Raw genomic sequence first — 5,576 nt, 5'->3', positions numbered from 1 at the left:
GACACCATGGCACACCAGCCCTGCGCCCTTAGAGGTCTGATGCTCCCTGAGTCCCAGCCACGAGACTCTTTGAGAAATTTGCGGAAATCGTGGAGGTACTGTGGTTGAGTCTATCCCACTACAAAACAGACAGAAACATCCCCAAGAGAGGCTGAGTGAGGTGATGTGTCCCTGTGAAACCAGCATATGGGAGACAGAGCCACGAAGCTCGAGAGGCTGAGGCCGGCAAAAAATGAAGGAAGGAAAAGAAATCGCCAAGGAGATAGAGTACTCTAGAGTTCTTTCTACCATTATTTGCTAAGCTTTAGAAAATAATGAGTGCAATAAAAGAAAGAAGAAAGGAAGAAACAGAAAATTCTAGATGACGTCATGAAGCTTTTCAAACCCTCCAGACTTCAATGCCCACCCTTCTTCCTGATGCTCGGAAACAAAGAACCCCATCTTGATCCCTGACAGCAGCATTGTTCAGAGCCAGTTCACTCACCCCAGGTATTTCCGAGGATCTCTGGTGAAAGCACAAAGGGGGTCAGCTCCATCTTGGCCTCAAGTGGCCATTGGCTGGTACGCTTGTCTGTTTGGAGTGCTGAGCCACCAAAAGGTGGCTTTAAACAGCAGAAATCTATCAAGCACAGATCTGGAGGCTAGGCAGTTCATGAGCAAGGCAATGGCCTCGTAGGCTCAGTGCTAGTAAGGGTCCAGCTCCCAACCCACAGAAGACATCTTTTTATTACATCCTGACTGGTAGGTAAAGCTTCTGGTCTCTCAAGTAGCTCTCAAGGCGCTTACTCCAATTGTATGTAAGAGCCCACCCTTTTTTTTTTTTCTTTTTTTCGGAGCTGGGGACCGAACCCAGGGCCTTGCGCTTCCTAGGCGAGCGCTCTACCACTGAGCCAAATCCCCAACCCCGAGCCCACCCTTATGATACAGTGATGTCTCCAGTTGATATCATCATGTTGGGGATTGGGGTTCAATATGTGGACTTTAGGGGAACACCACCTATTATAACTTATAAATATGGTCTCCCGTGCACTTCCTGTGCATTTTCTTAGAAGATTAAGTGGATACTTTTATGGGTGTCCTGGACTCCATGCCTTTCTTAGAATCTCCTCTCCTACTTCACAGTAGGACTTGCCTCTGCCGTCCAGGGCACTGTGGAGAGCTGGGAGCTCACCCATGGTCACCAAGAACCTTTGGGAGGTTAGCGACATGCCCCGTTGCCAAGGTTGGCTCTGACTCCTGTCACACCGTGGGTATCCCCATGTCACAGAGGTCTACACTACCACTGAGGGTACCATGATTGTCACTGTCAAGTATCTGATATCAGTGGTTCAGGTGGACATATGATCCTTTACTTTTTTGGATCTTAGAGGCAGAGGAAACGTTTAGAGCATGGCTGGCTAGTCTTAAGGTTTTACTTTTCTCTTATTGAAATATTTATTCATTTCAGTGTGTGTGTGTGTGTGTGTGTGTGTGTGTGTGTGTGTGTGTGTGTATGTGTGTACTTGCATGTGGAAGTCAGAGGATAGCTTATGGGACATGGTTCTCTCCCTTCTACCACGAGGGTTTCAACGGTTGAACTCAGCTCTTCCGGCTTGGCTACAGAACACCTCTACCTGATAACCATCTTCCTGTCCCCTTTACGTCATATTTCCAACCAACAGTTTCCACAGCAGAAAGATGTTTCCGGCGAACAGCTACACACCCACCACCCAACAGTTCTGCAATGAATCACTCTACATTAGCTCACTTTGACAGATGTGTCTGAGGTAGATCCGACAGCTGGCCAGTGAAGCCTCTGTGAAGGGAAGCCCATCTGTGACTTTACTCTCCTAAGCACCTCCAAACCATTCTCAAACAACGTCGTCTCACTTTTATTGTAAAAGGCATGCCGTGTTAAAAGGATGACCATGTGCTAGTACTATGGTTTGGATCTGAGGGGTCACCTCCGCTTCATGTTTGAACACTGTCGTGGGCTTGCCATGGCATTTTGAAGGACCATCGAACCGGAACAGATGTGCCAGGGCTGATAGAAGGGGGTCACTTAGGACAGGATTTTGAAGGTTGTTTCTAGCCTTTGTTCTTTCTGCTTCCTGGTCCACTACCATGTGAAACGAACAAGCCTCTACCAAACACCCCTACTATCATGAACTCCCCCTCATCTCTCCTCTCATGGATAGTGTCACTCTGTCACGCTGTGCCGTGAGCTGAAATAAAGCCTCCCTTAAGTGGTTTCTGTCAGGAGGTTGGTCAGAGAAACAATAAAGTAAATAATACAGCCAGGCACAGGAGCACGAGCCTGTAATCTCAGGGCACAGGAGGCTGAGGCAGGAGGATCATGAGTTTGAGGTTAACGAAGCTACATAAAATGGAAGACTAGAAAGGCTGTTCAGTCAGAATAGCTCCTGCCTGAATGCATGAAGAGCTGAGTCCAGATGCCCAGTTTTCACATAAAACTGTATGATCGCACACATCTTTAAGTTTGGTGCTAGGAAAGGGAATGGAGAAAGGCAATCCCTGGAGCTCGTGGCCAAGTAGTCTAGTTGTATCCATGATGTACAGGTTCAATGAGAGACCCCACATTAAAAAAATGAGGCAGAGGGTGACATAGAAAGGCATCTATCATCAACCTCTGGTCTTTGGGACATACAGGCTTAAATACCTACACACACACACACACACATCTATACATATCACACACACACACACTTGCACACCCCTGCACAGTGAAACATGAAAATTCTTGCACATGAACGTGTTCACTGAAGTAAACTGCCCTGAAAGCTATCTGCCACCCTCTCTCCACTAGCTTGGCAAGCGTAGGCAGAGCGGATGGAAGAAAAACCCAACTAGGAACTTCCATCAGGAGGCCCAAGCTTCCCTCCCTAAGATCCAACAGAGCCAATAATGGGCTTGGGGCTTGGAAAGAACTCCTGCTGAGTCAGGTCAGGGTCAGAAAAGGAGGTGACAGGCAGCAGGATGTGTCCCAGGGACTGCCCGAAAGTCAAGCCTACCTTTACTACTTTAAAGCAAGTAATTTATTCTGTCCGTGTTTGGTTTCCTCACCCATGCATGCTATGCCTCACCTTACACACCTAACATTGCAGGCTCTCAAAAGGTAACAGAAGCCAAATAAATAAATACATACATACATACACACATACATAAAAAATAGGAAAGTATTGTCTTACAAATTTGGATCAGTTTTACCTGGAGGGAAAAAGCCTTGTTTCAAGATTATCTCACATCATAAGAGACCCTGTCGCTTGGGAGACCAACTTCCCTTTACCCTTCTGTGCCTCAAGTTGCTCATGGGCCCAACAGAGTGTGGTCCAGATGATTCCAAGGTTCCTTCCACTCCAGAGCTTTCAAGATGGACCCGAGGTGGGGGCCAGAGGCTATTGTCAGGAAAGCGTAGATATGTGTGCATGCCTGTGCTGTTTTCCTGGGTGCTTACCCACATGCCTCTGCACACGGGATTCTGTATACATGCTTGTGAATTCATCTATGTGTCTATGAACAAACATACCAAGAGTATGCACAAGCACCGGAACAAGTGTATGTGTAAATGTTAACGTGTATGCTTCGTGACAGTACATATGTGCCTCAGGCATGCAGGTGGATGTCCAGTATTTCTCAAAATGGACAGCGTATATCCCTTCGTTGGATTTTCTTATTGTGTACAAATGCCTTTCCACTCCGGTCCAGACAAATATCAGTGTGGCTCTTGCTGTACTGAGTGCTGTGGTGGTAGAAATAGAGATGACAGCAAAGGACATCTGTAGGTTCCAGTGCTCTGTCTGTGTTCTATGGCCTTGTTGCTATATAGGAAATCCCAACGGGGCCAGTGGAGGGAGAAGGCAGATAGGAGCAAGCAGAACTGAGAATAGATGTGAGTGAGTGGGGAGAGCTGACCGGGAAAGCGGGCTTTCCTGGCCTCTGGCCTCCCTCTAGTGAGACCTCCTTGGAAGTCATGTACCCATGACCTCCTTCAGGAGCCCCCGGGCTTATGGAAGAGACAGGGTCTCTGGGGGCTCTGCTTCTATGTCTGTGGACCAGGCTTGCCTGCCTTCTGTGCACAGGACAGGGTCAGGAGGAGGGGACAATTGTGTTAGATCCAGGCTCCAGGGACAGGACAGCCAGCACTGTCTTCTCCCCCAGCTCCAGGACTTACCTCTGGGTCTGCTCTTGCTGTAGCACAATATCTAGAGCCACCTGGGCCTGGCAGTTTGTCACCACTAAAAGCCTCCTATCCTGGCTCCCCCTGCACTATTAATCTCGGAAAAACGCATTGTCAAACCTAATGAAAAAGGGGAAGCCACCAAGGAGAAAGTGTCCACACCTCGGGCTGACAGTTGTCAGACAGGCAGGCAGCAGCATCCTGCTGGGGACAGGGCTGTGTGAGCAGAAACAGTGGGGAGTGCCTGGGGAAATGGCAGGGGGCTCCAGGCCTAGAGTAGAGGCCTAGCTGGTGCTTCACAACAGCAGGTGGTCCTGTGGTCTGGCAGATAGGAGGACCAAGGACAGTGGTCTGAAGGGGACACTCTCAGGGACATGCACGGGCACTCCCAAAGAGAAATGTCAGTGGCCAGAGCTTCTCTGTGTCGCTGAGATAGTGTGGAAAACCCAGGCTGCCAGGGGCTGAGTCCCAGGCACTGCCTTCACTCTGTGGCCATGGCAGTGGGGAACAAGGAGCTTTCGGGCTTGCTCTAGTCAGAGGCCACAACCTGACTACACCCAGGCTTCATCCTAGCCTAACAGGTTTAGATACTGTATAGAACACTTCCTTCCTTCCTTTCCTTTTATCCTTGAGATAGGGTTCCACTACACAGCCCAGGCTGGCCTCAGACTCACAATCCTCCTGCCTCAGCCTCTCAAGTGTGGAGATGCAAACCTGGCTTCATGCTTTCAGCTGCCAAGACAGACCTCAGCTCTCCTAGCTTGAATGAGGATGACTCTGAACCTGTTTCAGCAACCAGTCCAGCTTCAGCCAGTTCCTGAAGCTCACACAGCTGCCTTCGTCTTCCTTTCCTGTTTTGTTAGGACGTTTCTGCAATGAGTCCTTCCCAAGCTTCCTCACAGATTGCTCTGTTCAAAGGGCCAACGGTTTTCAGCCTTTGGGACTCCATACAAGCCAAATGGGAAGAGATCAGTAAACCCTCTTAGTTGGCCGAGGAGAGAGGTGGCATTTTATGGAGCCAAGGTCACTTCTAAGTAGGTGGGATGGAAGCATGAATCAACAATGTGGTAGCTGCAAGTTGAAAGTGATTTATGTAAAGTGACTTTATAATATCCTGCCTGCCTGACTCTGCCCCCAAGCCTTGTCCTGTCCCGCTATGGTTCACAAAGGATTGGGAATTAAAAGCTAAAAGCTACTGGCCAACAGCATACCCTAGACTTAGGAAAGCTGAGCAGAGAGACATGAGCTAAAATTCAGAGTGGTTCAGGTTGAACAAAAAAAGTCAATGAAATAGGGAGACAAAGTTTAGAAGAGGGCAGAAGGAACACCCATTCAGAGCCTGCCCCCCATGTGGCCCATACATATACCATACCCCCATCCAATTAGATAAGATGGATGA

The 5,576-nt window shown here is 48.6% G+C and overlaps 1 long non-coding RNA gene across 1 annotated transcript; it reads left to right on the top strand.

The window, feature by feature from the left end:
- The first annotated feature begins 376 nt into the window (after positions 1-376).
- LOC134485110 (uncharacterized) lies at positions 377-1,902 on the top strand. Its single transcript, XR_010062991.1, has 2 exons — positions 377-489; positions 1,562-1,902. It is a non-coding gene; the product is annotated as an uncharacterized LOC134485110 (long non-coding RNA).
- The last annotated feature ends 3,674 nt before the right edge of the window (positions 1,903-5,576 follow it).

Source organism: Rattus norvegicus, chromosome 1, assembly GCF_036323735.1.
Source record: "Rattus norvegicus strain BN/NHsdMcwi chromosome 1, GRCr8, whole genome shotgun sequence".
Classification (NCBI taxonomy): Eukaryota; Metazoa; Chordata; class Mammalia; order Rodentia; family Muridae; genus Rattus; species Rattus norvegicus.
Note: the sequence above shows the minus strand (reverse complement) of the source record. Positions and strands in the feature narration are given on the sequence as shown.